This window comes from Leptonychotes weddellii, chromosome 8 (assembly GCF_054177405.1).
Source record: "Leptonychotes weddellii isolate Sample4059 chromosome 8, ASM5417740v2, whole genome shotgun sequence".
NCBI lineage: Eukaryota > Metazoa > Chordata > Mammalia > Carnivora > Phocidae > Leptonychotes > Leptonychotes weddellii.
Genome location: NC_138376.1, coordinates 48757960 through 48779662, shown reverse-complemented (window position 1 = coordinate 48779662; position 21703 = coordinate 48757960).

The following is a 21703-nucleotide window of genomic DNA, read 5'->3' as shown; positions in this document are numbered from 1 at the left end:
TCCTATAGGTATATGGGCCTGAGGAGGGCAAAGACTCTGCTAATTGTCATTTGCTTTTGTAAAGTTTATCAGTGATTATGCTGCTCCCTACTTAAAAATTCCTGAGGGCATTCTCTTGGGAGTTTGGGCAGGTAATTATATGGAAACTCTTTTCTCAGGTGATCCTGGGTCAAGATGCTACATTGTGCACATGGGTTCAGATGGATAGCAACATCTGTACCTGCCATTTAGTGCTTCCTCCACATCTGTCCAGTGAAGATTCCTAAATTATTGGATCTGCTTCTAATTGCTGAAAACCTGTTTTCTCTTTTCTCACTTGATTAATTACATCTTCTGGGAAAGAATCTAATTTCCATAAAAATTATATTCGTTCTAACTTCCTATATAAACTCAGGATTTTGAATACCATAAGAAAGCCACATTAAAAATAATTGGTCTTGATTTTATCCTGAACAAGCCTAAAAGATAAATGTCTGAAGACTAAAAGATAATTGCTACATTTGAAGTCAGGAGACCTAGGTGCCAATTCTGCTCTTAATGAGTTATTCGAATCTAGAAAGTCACTTCAACTCTCTAGAACTCAGTGAATTCATCTGAAATAGGATTGGGTTAGATCAGTATTTTCCAAGTCAAATTGTATTTCAGAGTAGTAAATGTTTTAAGTTATATAGCAGAGACCTTAGGAGACATAGAGAAAAGAAATGGAGAGAAAAGGGAAAAACAATTTGCTTTGATTAGGCCACAGACAATAGGCTGGACCATATGGTCTACTAGTCTTTTATATTTTATAAATTTGAATTCTGTGTCAGTACTGACCCATTATTAGCCTATCATTCTTGATAAATGACATGAAGGTTTATATTGATTTATCGGCATTCTCTCATAATGTCTTTTTTTAGACAGAAGAAAGCCTTTGAAAAAGAGCTTTTGAAAACACCAGTAATAAAGTTTTAACTACATAACAGAATAAAGTTCACATTGGTTTCATATTCATGACCTTGTTCTCCTAAACGATGTGCCTTAGATAAATTGGTTAATAGAGAGCAAAACTTTATTATTTATATCATATTTCAGAGGTGTTATTGAAAAGTACATTTGTCACTCATCATTTTGTTCTCAGATTGTTAAAGGCACCACAAATTGAACACATTTATTAACATTTAACTACAATATATCAATATTTCCACAAGATATCATGGCACAGAAATACCAGTGATTTTGAGATGAGACTGAAACAAAAGCTTAGGGTCACAAGTCAATGCAATATTTATGACAATTATAGTTGTCTCCACTCTATGTATGTATGTATGTAATATAATTGTATATAAAATATTTTATATATACATAAATATTTTCCCTCTCACTCTCTCTCAAGTGATGTTTATTAGATTGGGCTATTAAAATCTAAGTATCTTTATGCATGCTACTTTAGCTCACAGAAGTACTCTTAACTTCATGGGTGCTGATTTATAATGTCCTTAATTCACTGATCTTTCTCCAACTTTTCTACCTGTATCATAAAGATACAGGGGAAGAAGCAATATAAGCTGTAATTTTGCTCTCAAGAGAGTATATCTTCTCCAATTGTTGTTGAAATTCTAATTGGTTATTTCACTGTGTATGCCGTTCATTCTTAGTCAAATAGACATTCATGGAAACATCCCCAAGGAATTATTGGCATCACAATGTCACCAGGGGACTTCATTGATTGGAGCCATTGCTAATTGGCGGTGGTGGGGGTTTTGGTTCTTGAACGAATCACTTTGAGTCTCTCTGTCCCTTGGACTATACCTATAAACATTGTCAGTCAAGGTTACTGGAGTATAACATTACTCACAAAAGATCGGAAAACAATGCACATGGATAGGGCAGCATAAATCTATCTGTGCTGCTAGAAAAGAGAATGCAATATATATAGATTTTTAGCACTGGAAAGGGCTTTGGAGATCAACAACTGCCTCATTTTACAGATGAGCAAATTCAAATTCAGAGACACTGTGATGTTTTTGGTTAGACAGCTAATTAGTGGCAACACCAAGATGAAAACCCTGGTTTCCTGTTTGCTAGTCTATTTTTTTTCCACTTCATCTGCTGTACATTCTCCTGACAGCAGGTCAAAAGCTAAGTCCTCCTGTGTGAAGTAGCACCTCACAATTACCATGACCATTTCATTTTCTTTTATTTCCTATAAACATCATTAAAGAAAACAAAGCTTTGATGTTGTTTATAAACTTAATCACATTGAAAGATTGGAGGTAGTCTTTTCTAATTATGTGGGCTGTCAGTTGTGTATAAAATCCAATTGCCCATTCAAGAATACATAATTGCCAATGAACTAAGTCAAATGGTTTCAGTGAACCTAAAATAACAGCTTAGTGCAGGGTGTACCTCTTTCTCCCTCCTCCTACATTATGGACTTTGCTAAATCTCACAGTCACACTGAAATAAAAAAAATCATGTGGCATTTCCTTTTAATTATTCTCCGGTCTTTCTTTTCTGAAACTCTTTATATCTGTTTCAGTTTCTTAGGCAGCAAACGTACACAAATTACCCAGGAGATTAAATACCAGTAGTCCTATATTTAAAAGACAATTTATTGTGGTATTTTTTCCTCATATTTCTTCCTATGTATTGTCTTCTCTTTGCCCATGTATGCCCTTCTTATTTCGCCTCTGCTCTTTCACCTTGTTTCCTACCTGCTCTCTCTTTTACCACTTCTTTTTATTTTTTTTCCTTAAAACTCACAAGCTTTTGATAAACGTAAACGGAGGTGAAAAAAAAAAAATGTACAGGCCAGTCAGTCCCTGATTTCATAAGATGAATTGAGCAACAATGATAAGAGAGGGAGAATATTTTCCGTAAGCCTAAAACTAAACCTTGTAATTTTAAAAATAGACTTTACGGGCGCCTGGGTGGCTCAGTTGGTTAAGCGACTGCCTTCGACTCAGGTCATGATCCTGGAGTCCCGGGATCAAGTCCCGCATCGGGCTCCCTGCTTGGCAGGGAGTCTGCTTCTCCCTCTGACCCTCCCCCCTCTCATGTGCTCTCTCTCATTCTCTCTCTCTCAAATAAATAAATAAAATCTTAAAAAATAAAAATAAAAATAGACTTTACATAATATTCCGGCCATTTATAAAATTGCAAATGACATTTTCAGCTATATGAAACGTGTTCTCCATAGCTCCTTCAAAGATGGTGGTTTTCCTACAGCAAGGTGTGCTGAAACCCTGGCACTGTATGCACAAATACATAATGTACCACATTAAAATTAAATATAGAGCATGAATATCCATGTGATCATATGCAGCTAATTTGTTTTCTGAAATATGGTATGATACAGTCCATGCAGTGTAAAATATCTGTAATAATAAAAGAGATATGCATGCATAAGTACACAGAGTCAGAGAGAAGTAAGTCTCAGGAGCTTATCCTTAGGAAGTTAAAAGAATTCTATTTTCTATTCATTCATTGCACGATTTATTATAACCGTTCTGTAGAGCAGAACCCAGCAGAGAAGCTATAGTTAAACCTAGCTTGTTTCCATCATAAATCCCCCTTCTTGAATGATTTATAACTTGGCTGTTTTTATTTGCTTTTCTCTGAAACTTGGCATATAAGTACTTAAACTTTGAAGCATCATTTCCCTAAATTTAATTTAAATCAGTTTAGTCTTTCCCTTTTATTCATCAATAAAAAAAGCACAAAATATGTCACATGGGACATCACAAACTCTATGTTTTTGAAATAGGGCACCTGCCAAGACGAAGCAGATAATAATTATCATGTGAACATCCTTTTTAAAATCCCTGCTGGACAAAATAAGTATGTGGAGGGAGGAGGGTAATTCAGCCCTGTTTCAAAAACCAGCTTCTTATTTAAGTCAATGGAGTATATTTCCAAATAAAATCTGCAGTACTGCAACCAGAATTCAAGATATCAAGAACTATAAAAATCAAATGTAATATTAGTTATCTCTCTCAAAACACCTGAGTGAATTGTGACTTGCTCAAAGATAATAAATATTGCAATTAGTTCAAGAAATTCTGGGTTGAATTAGTATTGCTTATCTTATTTTGAAAATCTTTCCTATTTTTCCCTTTGGAAAAATACATTTTACATTTAGGATCATGTAGAAAACAAATATGATTACAAAACTTAGTTTAACATATAAGTTTTACTTTCTACTAAAACGCCGTATTTCTGCAAATACTCATCAAGCATCATAAATATATCCATGGAAGTTAGTTTTTCTATAAATACAAATACATTAGTTAAAGTGTTTAATTAGATTTTTTTGACTTTGAAAAGTATATGTAGCATACTTTTATATATAAAAAATTGGTAGCTGTATAGGGTAGTGGAAGACTCACAGTCCCTCCTACCTCTCTAGTCGCCCATATTCTGTCTCTATTGCCATCTCTACTTGTTAAGCTCCATCTAAATGTTTCTCTCAGTTTTTTTTTTTTAGTTTAAATTTTATTTTAATTCAATAGTTAATGCACAGTGTTCTAGTAGTTTCAGGTATAAAATACAGTGATTCAACAGTTCCATCCATCACCCAGTGCTCATCACAACAAGTCCACTCCTTGATCCCCAACACCTATTTCACCCATCCCCCAACCCACTTCCCCTCTGGTCACCATGACTCTGTTTTTAATAGATAAAAGTCTGTTTCTTGGCTTGGCTCTCTTTTTTTTCTATTGCTCATTTGTTTTGCTTTACATGCTCTTCTGTTCTTTGTCTAACAGATCTTACTGAACAAACACATACTGTCTCCTGATTTCACTTAACATCTAAGTCGACGACTCTTGACTTTATGGCTCTCTTTAACTCTGTACCACTCTACCATGTGGCTTGATATGCCTACAGACCCAAGATTCCTAAAACCAACTGGACCAGCCCTACTGAATTCTTTATCTTTGGTCTTCAAATTCTCCTCCACCTTTTTTTTTTAACTGCCTATTCTCAGTGAATGTTGTATTCCGGTATCCTGTCCCTCAAGCCATTCACCTGAGTGCTTTTATTTCTGGGTACATATTCAATCACTTGAACTTAAAAGAAAACATTTCTAGAAAAAAATATGATCCTCTAGCACATTGCATAAACCTCAGCACACTTCAAACCTCAGCATATTATCTTATAATTGAATCTTTAGCTGTCTATATTCTTACATCCCTGAAGATATTCTAGTGTCTCTAAAGTACTCAGCGAATAGAATAGGATAGAATAGAATAGAATAGAATAGAATAGAATAGAATAGAATAGAATAGAATAGAATATGTTCAAGATGTTTCTTGGATGAAAGCATTTATATAAATACATCCTAATAGATTTAATCATATGTTGAATTCTTGCCTTTGTTTCAACCAGTTTTATAAGATTTAATGTTTCCTTATATGATTTATTAGAACTATTTTTAATATTTTACTAAATGTCAATGGTATTTATATTTTATTGAGTAATAGAAAAGGAAGCCATGTAAGTTATGATGTAATTCATATCTATGAATTATTTTTCTTTCCAAAAAGAGCAATGGCATTTTACTCACACTTTCCCCATTAGCTTATTCAAACTCTACAGATGATCTGAACTGGGTTCATTCTTCTCCTAGACTATAAATCTGTTCCTGAGTATCTCAACCAAAAATATATCTCTCCTTCATTTGAAGTATATTATTACAAATATTTTGTTTTATTCAGTTGAAATATCTGAGTGTAAATGACTATTTCATAAATAGATCATATGTTCATTGGGAATAGAATTCAGAAAGTCTTAATTTCTTTGTATACTCTGTAAACTTTTTCTGTGTATACTGAATTACATGATATGTAGCTTAATAAATGATTTAATTAATGAATTATTAAATATGTTAAAATATTTTTCTAAATGTCTTTTTAGTTTTGGATGTGGCCATGTGGCGCCAAATTACTAAAATAAATTAATAAATTTATTTAGTCAAGTTAAACATTTGGTTTTGAATAAAAATTTATTAAATTTAGCCATTTAATTCTGATGCTTAAAAATTCAGTAAGTATAAAATATTAAAATATAAATGTTAACATTGAACTTATTTGTTGCTTTTGATATAATTATATATCATTATATATTTATTTTAATTTATATCCAGAAAAATCATAATTTTCCTCATAGCATATTGCTTCAATGACACCAATATTTTAATTTTTTTAAGATTTTATAGCTTTAGTAAGGCATAATTGACCTAAAATAAACTACACTTAGTAAGGTACAATTTGATGAGATTTGACACATGCATAGACCCATGAAACCATCATCAAAATAAAGGTAAAGATAACCATCCAAAGTATTATTAAGACCTTAGTCATCTCTCCCTTAGTCCACTCTGTCCCATACCATTCCCAGATAAACAGAGATATGCTTTTTGCAACTGTAGGTTAGTTTATAGCTTATCAAATTTTATGTAAAAGGATATCATATGTATGTTCTCTATATTGTTTGGCTTCTTTTATTCAGCATAATTATTTTGAGATTTATCCATGTCGTTGTGTATGTCAGTGTTTCACTCTGTTTTATAACTGAACAGTATTTCATCGTATGGATATAACCAGAATTTGTTTATTCATTCACCGCTTGATGGACAATTGTGGTACTTCCAGTTTTAGCTATCAAAAATAGTGACATGAACATTCATATTCATAGCATTTTGTGTTCCTATGAGAAGCATATGAGAGTGCTCCGCATGCACACAACACTTGGTATGATAAATAATTTTATTACAAACATTCCAGTAGTTTTGTAGTAGCGTTTCATTGGGGTTCTGAAGTGCATTATTCTGTGTGTGCTGTTGTACCTCTTTTCATCTTCTACTTCATCATCTGTATATTCTTTCTGGTGAATTTTCTCTTTAGATATTTTGCCAGTTTTTACAATTAGCTTGTTTCTTATCATTCAACTTTGAGAGTTGTATTATATATTCTAGACAGCAGTCCTTTAATAGATACGTGATTTGCAAATATTTTCTCGTAGTTTGCCAATTGTCTTATAATTTTCTTAATAGCATCTTTTGAAGAGCACAACGTTGCAATTTTGATGAAGTGTATTTTATCAATGTGATTTTTTTATGGATGGTACTTTTGGAATTATGTCTAAAAAATTGCTGCCTAATCTACAGTGACAAAAAGTTTTCTCCTATATTTCATTCTAAGTTTCATAAGTTAAGGTTTTATATTCATTTCTATGAGCACTTTAAGCTAATTTTTACATGTTACATTTCCATGTGTCCTTTAGTATCAGCTTATCAATTTCTATACAATTAACTGTTGGAATATTAATTGAGCCAGAACTCCTTTGCCAGTGTGGATTCCTCAAGTTGGGACTGTAGTTACACTGCGTAACTAAAGCAGTTGCCGTTTTATTTTTTTTTATAGCTTTTTGTCCCCAAAATAATTTGTAGTGTGTTTTTTAGTTGAACACACATAGGATGGCAAAGTTCTGTGCACACAACTATTTTAGGAGAATTGACGTATAGAAATATTACGTCTTCGACTCATGAATTTGGTATATCTCTTCATTTAGGTTTTCTTTAATTTTTCTCAGCACCATGTTATAGTTTGCACTGTACAGATCTTTTATGTCCTGTCAGATTTTTGCATAATATATCATATCATTTTATGCTACTATAAGTTATATCATTTTAATAATTTCATTTTCTAGGGGTACCTGGGTGGCTCACTCAGTTGAGTCCAGCTTTTGATTTCAGCTCAGTCATGATCAAGCTCCATGTCAGACTCCACACTCAGCAGGGAGTGTGCTTGAGGTTTTCTCTCTCCCTCTTCCCCTGCCCCTCTCCCCAACTCTATCTCTAAAATAAATAAATAAATCTCTAAAAAATAATAATTTCATTTTTAAATTATTTCTTTATATTCATATAATATTCTCCAATCTTGTTAAATTCATTTATTAGTTCTAGTAGCTATTTTGTAGATATCTACAGATTTTCTAGATGATTATGCTGTCAAAGACTATGTTGTCTGCAAATAAAGATTGATCCTCCCAATCTTCTTTTTGAATCTGAATCAGTTATTTCATCTTTGTCATGACTTGTTGTACTATATAATTTTCCTAGTGTAATATTGAATATAAGCAGAGACAGTGGACATCCTTGTCTTTTCTTCTAAATTTAGGAGGTATATATTCATTTTTTTACAAGAATGATATTGACTCTAGGATTTTTATCAGGTCAAGGAAATTCACTTGTATTCCTAATTAACTGAAAGTTCTCACCAGATATAGAAGTTAGATTTTCTAAAATGTTTTGTCTTTATCTCTGCAGATAATCATAAGGTTATATTTTTTTGTTTTGTAATATGGCCAATTACATTGATTTTTAAATGTTAAAATGAACTTGAATTCTTGAGACAAAGCCCCCTTGGCCAGGAAATATTATCTTTTATTATTGCTGGATTCAATTACTTAATGTTGTGTTTAGAATTTTTGCATTTATGTTTAGAAGGGATGTTCATGTAGTCTGATTCTCTTATATGGTCTATGTATGATGTTATTATCGGGATAAAATTGATCTCTTAAAATGAATTGGGAAATATTCCATCATCTTTACATTAATGGGAAAATTTGCATAAACTTTGCAATATTTCTTCTGCAAATATTTGGTAGAATTTACCAGTGAAGTCATTTGGAGTTTTCTTTTTGGGAAAGCTTTCAAGAACAAAGTAATTTTTTTAAATATGTGGTTATTCAGGTTATCCCCACCTTCGTGAGTGAGCTTTGGTTGTCTTTGTATCTTTCAAGGCATTTTTCCATTTATTCTAAGTTTTATCATTAAATGTCTTATAAAATTGGGGCGCCTGGGTGGCTCAGTCGTTAAGCGTCTGCCTTCGGCTCAGGTCATGATCCCAGGGTCCTGGGATCGAGCCCTGCGTCAGGCTCCCTGCTCAGCGGGAAGTCTGCTTCTCCCTCTCCCACTCCCCCTGCTTGTGTTCCTGTTCTCGCGGTCTCTCTCTGTCATATAAATAAATAAAATCTTAAAAAAAAATGTCTTATAAAATTGTTCAAAGCATTCCTTTATTATTCATTTAATATCTAAAGAATCTCTAATGATTCACTACTCTCATTCTTGAAATCAGGAATATGTTCTCTCTCTCAATCTCTTTTTCTCCTCTCATCAGTTTTCCTAGAAGTGCATCAATTTTATATACCTTCTCAAGGAATCACTTTTGACTTTTTTTTTTTTTTAAGACTTTATTTATTTGAGAGAGAGAGCAGGAGCATAGCAGGCGAGGGGGAGTGTTGGGGCAGAGGGAGAGAGAGAAATCCCTGCTCAGTGTCTGTTGTGGGGCCTCATCCCAGGCCCCAGGGTCATGACTTGAGCCGAAGGCAGACGCTTAACCAGCTGAGCCACCCAGGCGCCCCTCATTTTTGACTTTCATTGAATTTCTTCAATTATTTTTGCTTCCCATTTTTAAATTTCTGTTTTAGTCATTATTATTCTTTTTCTTCTGCTTACTTTGATTTTATTTGCTCTTATTTTTCTAGCTCCTTTACATTACAAATTAGGTCCTTAATTTGGTTACCTTTCATTTCTTATTTTCTTTTTTTTTTAATTTTTTTTTTTTTAAGATTTTATTTATTTGCGAGAGAGACAATGAGAGAGAGCATGAGAGGGAGGAGGGTCAGAGGGAGAAGCAGACTCCCTGTTGAGCAGGGAGCCTGATGCGGGACTTGATCCCGGGACTCCAGGATCATGACCTGAGCCGAAGGCAGTCGCTTAACCGACTGAGCCACCCAGGCGCCCCTCATTTCTTATTTTCTAATAGAGGCATTAAATGCTATAATATTTTCCATAAATATGGCTTTAGCAGCATCCCACAGATTTTGATGTCTTGTAAACTTCATTTTCATTCAATTCAACATATTTCCTAATTCCCTTTTGAATTTGTTCCCCCCAATAGATTATTTAGAAAAATGTTATTTTGTTTCCTGATATATATATCTTTTTACTTCCCCGAGATCTTCTGAAATTAACTTAATTCCTATTTGATCAGAGAATTTTATTTATTTCTTTTTATTTTAAGTTTTTTATTTAAAATCCAGCTAGTTAACATGCAGTGTAATATTAGTTTCAGGTGTACAAGATAATGATTTAACACTTCCATACAACACCCAGTGTTGATCACAAGTGCGGTCCTTAATCCCTATCACCTATTTAACCCATCTCCCCACCCCACTCCCCTCTGGTAATGATCAGTTTGCTCTCTGTATTTAAGAGTCTATTTCTTGGTTTGCTTCTCTCTATCTTTTTTTCCCCTATGCTCATTTGTTTTGTTTCTTAAATTCCACATATGAGTGAAATCATATAGTATTTATCTTTCTCTGACTTATTTCTCTAACTTATTTTGCTTAGCATAATACTCTCTAGCTCCATCTACATTGTTGCAAATGGCAAGATTTCATTCTTTTTTACAGCTGAACAATATATATAAATATATAATGTCAACAACTTCTTTATCCATTCATCAGTCTATGGACATCTGGGCTGCTTCCATATCTTGGCTAATGTAAATAATGCTGCAATAAAAACAGGGGTGCATGTATCCTTTTGAATTAGTATTTTTGTATTCTTTGGGTAAATACCCAGTACTGCAATTCCTGAATAGTAGGGTAGTTCTATTTTTAGCTTTTTGAGGAACCCCCATACATTTTCCATTATGACTGTACCAGTTTGCATTCCCACCAACAGTGCAAGAGGGTTCCCTTTTGTCCATATCCTTGCCAACACCTATTGTTTCTTGTGTTATTAATTTTACCCATTTTGATACGTGTGAGGTGATATCTCATTGTAGTTTTGATTTGTATTTCCCTGATGATGAGTGATGCTGAGCATCTTTTCATGTGTCTGTTGGCCATCTGTATGTCTTCTTTGGGAACACGTCTATTCATGTCTTGAGAATTTGTATAATTTAAATCATTTAAAATTTGAGACTTGGTTTCTGGTCAAAAATATATCCTATTATGATAAATGTTCCATATGTACTTGAATGGAATATGTTTATATTGTATTTGACTGGTATGTTCTATACTGTATTTGAGTGGTATGTTCTATATATGACAAGTCAAATTGGTCCATAGGGTTTTCAAAGTCATCTGTATCATACTTACTGATTTTATGCCTACTTGTTCTATTGATCATTGAGGGAAAGGTATTAATTATAATCTCACTTTTTTTTTTTGGATTTGTCTATTTCTCCTTGCAGTTCTCTGTTGTTGCTTCATATTCTTTGAAGCTCTGTTATTAGATACATGAACATTTAGGGTTGCTGTATCCTCTTGCTGAATTACCCCTTTTATCATCATGAAATGCTTTTTTTTTATTACAGGGAATATTTTACCTTTACTTATGACATTAGTACCTGAAGTTAACTTTGGTATTAACACAGCATTCTAGCTTTACTTTGTTTAGTGTTAAAATGTTGTATCTTTCCCCAACCATTACCTTTAACATATTTGTATCTTTATATTTAAACCATGTAGGCAACATAAAAATTTTGCTTTATTAACCAAATTTGGCAATATTTGCCTTTAATGTGTAGTGTTTAGATCATTTGCTTTTAATGTGATTATTGATAAAGTTAGCTTAACTTTATCATCTTGCTGTTTTTAATTTGACTGTGCTTTGGAAAATGAGAAAGCCCATAGGAATACTGTCTTCCATAATTCTACCATATGGTGCTATCATATCATTTTTTGATATATATATATATATGAAAAATATATTTTATTTTTGGTATATTGTTAGCAGCATTCTATTTTTACTCAATATTTTATTTAGGAATTTTACATTATACTAAAATACTTTGAAAATATCACTTAAATGAGATCATAAGTTCACACTTTATATTATATCTGGCACAAAACAGGCCGAAAACTACATATTCTTGTAGTACTAGTTATTTAAATTAAGTCCAAATTTTCATTAGCATAAATCTTACAAACAAACATTCTTCCACATAATTCACACCTCTCATATCTTTGTATTTTTGTAGGATAAATCCTTAAATGCTAAGCTAGTAGTCAAATCTTTGAACTTTCTAAACTGCCCAGGATTTTTATTTTTTAAATATAAAGAAAAAAAAACTCTTGGGAACTTTGAGAGATTAAAATATTGAATTTTACTTGAAAGCCAGAGAAAAGAATTAAGAGAAGCTGATTTTGAATACAAAATGGAAAAAGAAACAAAAAATTGTACTCCCATTTCATACAGAGGCTCTCTGTAGTGGGGACCAATGACTAGCCAATCCCTGATCTACTTCAGAGTCAAAAGCTGGGATCAGCACTGTTGTTAGTCACTTTCCAGACATTGTTTGACTTATTTTCAATTTTATTGTTGCTTTACAATGTATGTTTTCTCACTTTCTTGGATCCATAATTTAACAGTAGCCTGCTTACACCAAAACATTCACTCTGGAAATTGGGCTCTGTTCTTGTCCTTCATCACTATTTAGCTCACCTTCTAGGGCTTGAGGCATTTTATTGTTTATGGTGGTGACCTATTTAAAACCCTTTCCTCACAGTGACTTTATTTCTTTAACTTCAATGACCTACTATAGGGCTACATTTTGCACATTGTTAAAAATCTAGACCCAGTGTAAGTCTAGATCTACAAAATTACTTCCACATTTTCAGCTCCAAAGAGTTCTCTCTTAATAGTTTTCTCTCTAGACTTATTTTTCAAAGTCACTTAAACTTCCATTATTTTCTTTCATGGCAACAGCTTCTATTACAATTTCTTCCCTTTCAGTTCAGCCTACATTCTGCTCTATCTTCTGACATGATTCTGAGTTACACCAGCATCCTGGAGTCACTTTTTCTTCCACTGTCCATATCAGAAACACAGCAAAAGTCCTGTCCCAAAACCCTAATAACTTTACTGTTATTTGTCTTCTCTGTTCTTATATGATGTGGAAATGCAACCAAATGGATAGATTGATTCTTCCATAAAGGCACAGTCTCAAACCTCAGCAGAACCTTCAAGACCAATCAGCAACCTATTTACTTTTCCTCGATCAGCTCTAATGTTCTTTCCTCTTGAAGATTATTCTAAATCGTAATGAATCTTCATAAGGGCCATACTCAGTCTCCACTCTATCATTCACAGCAGACAATTGTGCTTCTTATTATATGGAGGAAATTAAGACTATTGATGTGTTATTCTTTAATGTCCCTCCTCCTACCTACAGAAAAGAATTAATTCTGCAGTCCTGCTGCTAATCCTTTCCTGCTCAGTAGGCCTTCTCTCCTCTGCTTTATTGGTAATCTATGAGGAAATGGAAATCATATTTCTGTGGATGATGTGAAATAGCCTGTAGTTTATGTGTTAGAATTGAAATTTGGAAAATAAAGTATAATAAATATATTGCTAACAGTAATCTGACTCTCAGTGCCCTTACCTACAGTTGAATACATATTTTATGATTTCATAAGTATTGCCAATCTCATTTCTTCTAAATAATTGCAAAAAAGATATAATTTTAGCCATGGAGCAGGCAGGAGCAATAAATTTGGCTCAGCCACCCTACAGAGCCACTCCAGATGACAGACAATGGTTCATGCTCCAATCTTCTGATGGGATAACACTCAGTGGGAAAAATGAACTGTTCTTTTTCATGCGTCTATTGTTAGGTGCTTCAAAAAAAACCCCTTTTTCTCCTCTCAGATCTGGATTTTATTAATTATATTGAGAGTTAGAGTCTGAAAACAATGATGATCACTTAATTATTGGTACAATCTATATTGTTTTTTCTTCACTTTTACAAAATTTTTAAAAAAATTATATAAAATTTCATAAATTTTTTTTTACATTTTACACTTTGTAATGGTGAATGAGAGCAAACAGACATATCCAGCTAACCAAAATCCAAACTCAGAAATCAGGATTTTGTCTTTTAAGTTATAGTAAATAAAATTAGATTCTAAAAGAAAACACCATTTCAGGTTTACATTAATTTTTCATGCTGGTATTTGGATAATTCCACTGATTCACCAGATATTTTATACAGCCATACATTATTTATAAACAAAAGAAAATGATAGTCTCATGGACTGGCATCACCTTAGCTACAGTAAATATGAATAGATATTTATGTATTTTTGTGGCTTTATTTTTAATGATTCATTTATAAAATACATAACCACAAATTTCTTATCCTATTTTCAAAGTAAACTAAAAACAATGATAACTCTTCCTGGAAGGGAAAGTAAGATAGTGCAATTTTCAGAAAACTTGCATCTATATTCTGGTCTCTGCTGTATCACCAACCAGCCATTACCTTGAGTAAGTCAAATAATCTCTAAAGTACTTGGGCTTCTTTATGAACAAATGAGAAAGTTGGCCTGGATAATCTCTGAGGTCCTATTCAGACCTAACATTTATGACTATATTTACTACTAATGTTTTCTGTGTGACAGCACCATCAATACACAAAGGACATTGTCATAAATACATATTTTTATATGTAAAAAGCAAGCATATTTTTACTGGAATTCCAACCAAATTCATGGTGTAACCAGGAACACTACAGAAATTTCAACTACACAAAAACACTTCTGTTTCAGTCTTAAAGATTCCCATTTTCCTTGATCTTTGATGCTGCAATAGTGACATAAACTCACAAAAATAATTTTTTATGTTTTGCATTATTGAAAGGAACAATTTTGTTTTTTTTATTTAAGAACATCAAGGCTGAAAAATACTACCCATAATATTTAAGCACCAGTAGGAAATACCTAAAGTCAAGTCAGAGATACTGTAACTATGTTTTATTAAAGTAAACTTAGTAAAAAATGTTAAGAACTAATTTATTGGCATATTAACAATTTCCCAATATTCAGTTAATAATAAAAGTTCTTAATGTACCTAATAAAAATTCAATATTTAGAATATCTGCATAACTTAGTGAACATATAATTTCCAATTGTGCCATGATGTTATAATGTACATAGGTGAAAGATGCATTCAAACTGCAAGACAGATAAATGGATTTTAATATAACAGGAGTATGAAAAGGTTATGACTGTGGTTTCAGATTCCACATTGCAACCAACTATCACTTGTCAATGTTGGCATAGTAACAAGGAAGAATATTCACAATTATGTGAAAATGTTAAAATATGCCTCCCTTTTCCTTCTTATCTGGATAAATCTGAATTTGCTTTATATTATTTAGCCAAATATCACATTGAAATATATTTGAATGCAGAAGCAGATATGTGAATCTAGCTGTTTTTGTTAAGCCACACATTAAAGAGATTTACAAAAACTTGAAACAATACCATGAAAAATAAAATAAGATTTACAGTATTTATATTAACATGAAATGGGGCTATTATTATCTTAAAATGAATTCACTGAGACATATTTTTAATTTTCTCAGTGTTTTATAATACAGTAAGTATCAATATATATGATACAAAAGCTCTCTGACATTCTCAAAAATATCTAAGAATATAAAGAAATCTTGAAACCAAAGAATTTCAGAATCACTACCTTCAATATAAAATAATATTTTATATAATGCGATAATAGTATTAATATGCAGAGTGTAGAACAAAGAGCTTGACAGATGCATAAAGGTACCACATAGATTAGCTATAATTACGTACCATATACAAAAGGTGTGACTAGAAATGCAGTAAAACTTTAATATTTGCAAGAAGAACAGCTACAAACAGAAAGCTTATGCTACTTGCTGTGCCATGAGTAACGAAGGCGTCTCTGACCTAGGCGTTCCATGTCCCTGACAGAAGCCATGTGATAGGCAGGCTAGGTTTTAGCTTGCAAAAGGAATAAATTCTCATACCGGGTCATTGGTCTCAGTAGTGGTTCCCATCTTTTCATTTAAGTACTTAGATATATTTAGAATAGCTGCTTTCAAGTCTATATCTGCTAATTCCAACATCTCTGTTGAACTTGATTTTTTGCTGGCCATGGTTACAATTTCCTACTTCTCCTGTCTGTAGTTTGTTTTCCCATGGTGAATGCTGTAGATGTTATATTGTTGAGAGTCTTATTTTGTTATTTTTGTTTTGTTATTTTGTCTCTGTTATATGATAGGGAGATCAGTTAGGTTCTCCACTCTGACTTGTTAGAACTCAAACGGTGCTCAGCACCACGCAGCTTCTGGAATCTCCACTCAGCTCAGAAGCCTGCATTGCCCTTTTCTGCTAGGCTTAGCAGGCTCTAGCCCTAAGCATGAGTAATTTAATGGGCTGTCAAACATTCACAGGCATCATCGTATTGATGCCTGGGCTCCCTTTCACTGGTACCAGCTCTACAAATTACAGTCTTGTGAACTGCTCCAACTTCCTACTTCAGTTTTCTATACCTGTTACTCACTGTTTGGGCCCCACTTACCTGTTCCATTACGTGGAAAGTGCTCTCTACTCAGTCAAGTATGACTTTGGAGTTCACTCCATGTGCTATCCATCTCCTGACTATAGCAGTCCTGCACTATCTATTGTCTAACTCCTGAAAATAACTAACATTTATTCTTTCCATTTTTAAAATTTTGTTCTTAAAGATGGTTAAGACCAATTTTTATCCAGTCATTTCTGGAGTGTATTAGTTTTTTTCATTGTAAAATAGTGTATTGTTTTAAATTAAATATCGTTTTTCAGAGTTCTGGATTTTAGATTACTATGATTGACTTATTTTGGAACATCTGTCAAATGCATAAACTTCCCAAAGATGACTCAATTGGAATTAAATAACACCTTTATTCTTACTATCACCTAAGTGTATAAAAATATGTCTTTTAATGTCATATTTAATAGATGTGAATTAAAGGAATTTTAACCGAGGTATGAAAAAATATTTCCCAAAACCCACATATGAACATTCTGAAGCTCACATCTTTACAATATACTGTTATTCTTTCCACTTCTCTAAGAGCAATTTTGAAATGATCATAAAATAGAATAAATTTATCAAACTTATTGAGGCTATAACAATAGCTTTAGATGAAGAATTTGGTATTTAGCTACTAGAGATTACATTTAATACTAGCTAGTGCTCACAAATATCCCATTTTCATCACAGAGAGATATTAATCAACCAATCTCAACCATAGAAAAGAGAACATTCCTTGAAAAATTGATGGTAAAAAAAAAAAAGGAAGAAAAAAACAGCAAAAACACTTAATTTTTCTGTGTTAGCCAAGTCAAGATCCATACTGGAAAGAATAGGCTGCTCTTGGCACTGCTTAGTAATGCACCAAGTGGTATAGTAATTTTCAGTATATGATTTATATAAGGTCATGTAGATGGGGGATGATGCCAGGAATAGAAACCATTTTATCTCTGATACCAACACTTAATCTACTAGAGACAAACATCCAGTGTTGTTTCCTCTCTGAGACTATTTAGGATCAACAATGAAAAATGACATTGCAAATTATTTTAAATTAATAGTCTGCCAAAGAAGAGTTTTTTTTTTTTTTCTCATTGTCCCCAAGGTGTAAAGAAGGGTAAACTGTAACTATTTAGAGGGGGGCTGAAATATCGCTAAAATATATACTATTTATTTACAACCACATTAGCTAATATTGCTGTGAAATAGTGATACAATTCAATGTAAGCTTAGACATAAATAATGTTATAGTATTAAAATGTACATAGAACGTCATTTAATTTAAAACATAAATGGGAGTATTTTAATAAACATGTTACCTGAATGTTATTATAAAATTAAAATTTAAAATCTATCAAACTTTTTTTAAATTTTTTTAATTTAGTACAGAACTTAAAATGGAAGAGGAAATGCAGTGCTAAGAACCAGCTAAGTGGCTAAGATGTATGAATCTGGACAGTGGTTGAAAATCTCCATATGCAGGATGTAGGTGACATACCAAAGTGGTCATTCCAGACTCAAGTGTTGAAAATTTGTATTGAATAAGTTGGGGTACAAAATAAAAAAAAAATGTGATTATTAGGTTTTACAGGAACTTCAAAGGCAATGGAAATAGAGGTATTCAGTGTTGATGGTGATGATGATGGGAACTTCTGTTTATTGCCTGCTTCTTCTGTGGTAGGCATCATACCAAGTGCTTTATTGTGGGCATTCGATTCTAGGGCATAGTTACTAACATTAAAAACACTGCACAGTTGGGGAAATTTAAAAAGTTTCCCCAAGAAGACCCAGCAAGTGGTGAAACAAGGAATGCAATCCAGAAACTCTCTCTTTTTGAGATCCTAGACTCCTAACTGCCTTGCCTGCTGTGGCATACACATTTGGAAAGCTGAGAGACTAAAAAAACGGGGGAAAATACAACTGTTAAAAGGAAGACCATAGACCCAAAATGGAGTTACTTATGTTAAGGCCCAAGTCAGCAAACCAAGATTTAAAACCTAACTTAACTAGTTTCAATGGCACCCCTCCAACCAGGACTGTAATCTTTAACCAGTCAACATGAACTTTCCTGGTCAGCACTAGGAAATTTACTGGATAGCACCCTTCCATTCCCCTTAGGAGGGTGACCTGGCCTAAAACAATGCATTCTTTACCAATAATTTCCTTTTTTTTCTCTCAATCTCTGCCTTAAAAACCTTTCTTTTTCTGTGGCTCCACAGAGTTCCTTTCTATTGGCTAGATGAAATGCTGCCAGATTCATGAATGGTTCAGTAAAGCCAATTTTATGTTTTAAATTACTCAGTTGAATTTTTCTTGTTTAACAATAACCAATCATTTAAAAAAAAAAAACTGTATAGGACAAACTTATGCAGTTTAATAGAAATGGGAGAGAAGCTGCAAAAAATTAAGAAAAAAATTAAGAGAGGACAAATATTGTAGAAATACCTGATACAGAACTCAAAGGAAATAATAGACCACATGCATCAGAAATCAAATTATGGGGCGCCTGGGTGGCTCAGTTGGTTAGGCGACTGCCTTCGGCTCAGGTCATGATCCTGGAGTCCCGGGATCGAGTCCCACATCGGGCTCCCTGCTCGGCAGGGAGTCTGCTTCTCCTTCTGACCCTCCTCCCTCTCATGCTCTCTGTCTCTCATTCTCTCTGTCTCAAATAAATAAATAAAATCTTTAAAAAAAAAAAAAAAAGATAGCTTTCCTCTTTAAAAAAAAAAAAAAAAAAAAAAAGAAATCAAATTATGTAGGCCTGGGTTTCCTAAACTGAAGTGAATGGATATAGAAGAGAATGTTCATGTATCTCTTGAAATTTTTTTGTAAAACTTAATGTAGGTGGGTAATACTTATGAGAATTTTTAGGAGTAAAAAACTTGTAGCTCTCATCAGTTTCTGAAAGAAATACTACAGCATAAGATAGATAATTGATTTAATAGCTTTTATTTTTCTTTAAAAATAGCTAATGTAAAGAACAGAATATGGGAAACAGTAAAATAAAAATTTAAAAGAATATAACAAAAAAATAATATTGATCCTTAAGTTGTTATTATAGCCATGTACCTGTACATAGTTATTTAATGTCATATTCAATTAATAATATTAAAAAATTTATACACATGGTAAAAACATTTTGGAAATAGGGGTTTCTTTGATTTTTGTTTTCTTCTCTAAACAAATCTGGAATATTGGTAATAATATATCCAATGTTTAACTCTTTAAACGTAATTTCAATCTCTTTTTGGGTCATGGTAGTATGGTAGCATGAAGAAATGCTTACCTTCTTTTATTTCACTCAGTGAGTGAGCAGGTTTGTTGGTATTCTCTGAAAATACTGCCACTAGCTTTCTCTGGGACATTTTTCCTGCTGTGTTTTCAGAACTGTTATAGTTCTGAAATATGTTATATTTGTGTTGACTACAGAGGAGAAAATTTCTCCTGATTAAAATGGGAAAGAAGAAAAGAGGTGCTTTCTTCTCATGACCAGAGAGAATGTTACCCCTAATCCAAAGATAGATTTTGTCTAAATAATAAATTACTTCTGAGAAAGATCTTTGCAGTCAGCTACTTAGACATAAAAACATCAAGAATATTGGACTCATTTTTCTTGTGTCATTTAATTTCAAACAGTGGCGATTTTTTCTTTTAAGTAATTATATAATGGAAAGGTGATTGGCCGAAGGTGGTAGTGTTTTTTTTTTTTTTTGAGATTTTATTTATTTATTTGAGAGAGAGATAGGGAGATGAGAGCAGGAGCACTGGGGAGAGGGAGAAACAGACTCCCCACTGAGCAAGGAGCCCTACATGGGGCTCCATCTGATCCCAGGACTCTGGTATCAGGACCCAAGCCCAAGGGAGACACTTAACTGTCTGAACCACTTAGGCACCCCTAATTTGTTTGCACAGGCTTGTAGATTAATGGGAGAAATGTAGGTCCTTCAGGATTCATCTTTGGCTCTCTTTTTAGTAGTTTTTGTTTGTTTTTCTGGTTTATGTGATTATAAGATGCAGTCATGAGTACCACTCTAAAATCGTGATATTTGTGTCTACATGTGAAATGAGTGTATTTCTCAAAAGGCTAAAACGAAATATGTTTATATACTATGTAATTCCTAGTCCTGTGAAATTTGTCCATGAAAAAATTATGTAAATTACATATACATACAAAAAGAAATTAGTCATGAAATAAATGTATTTAGAAACATACAATTTTCAAAATCTGTTCCAAAGATGAACATGTGCATTTTAAACTTTTTACTTGAACTCTATTCTCATTAGTGCAATAATTTTATTTAACGCTGTATTTAAATTGGCAAATATATATTATAGCTCTTAGGTTCTTTAGTTTTATTGAATAAAATTTAAAGTCAAAAATAAACCATGGGTAAAATATGGGAATAACTAATTCCCACAATTTATTTTTCTATATTATTCTCTTTTCAAAATTTTTAAAATAGGTCCCTCCGTGTTATTTACTTTGTTCTGTGTCAGTTTTGCACCTGTGCTTTTCATTATCAATTTGCTTGCTTTAATTTATGTTTTGAAAGTGGTATAATTGAATTGAAGCTTCAATACTATATAAAATAAGATGTTATTCAGATTCATTGTGAATGTAGCTATATATTCTTTTTTTTTAAGATTTTATTTATTTATTTGAGAGAGAGAGAGCACAAGTAGGGAGACGGGCAGAAGGAGAGGGAGAGGGGCAGAAAGAGAGGGAGATGGAGCGTCAGACTCCATGCTGAGCTGGGAGCCAGACACGGAGCTGGATCCCAGGACCCTGAGATCATGACCTGAGCAGAAGGCAGATGCTTAGCCAACTGAGCCACCCAGGCTCCCCGAATGTATATATTCATATAAATAAATGTAAAGAAATATTTGATTGTTCAAACCTTAATTCTTTGATATGTGGTGACTTGATTTCCCAAAGTAATATTTTCTTATTTTATGATATACAATTTTTAGATCTGTAAAGCTTAAATAAATTATCTATGAATGTGCCTTTAAAACTGGACTGGCAATGGATAAATTCATGCACTAAATAACTCATTTTCTCTATGATCACATTAGCCAGATATCTGTCCAGTTTCTGTTTTACTTTGAACTCTTTAGACACAGCAATGCTGATTCATCATGCAAGGAATAAATTTTAAATGCATTTCTTCTTTGCCGCAAGGCATTAGGAATGGCCAATTATATGCCATACAGATTAATGCAAATCAAAATTACAGGATGGATGTAACACGTCACTGATTTTATTTAAGTGCATCTATGGAAATAAAGCATTTCAACGATCTC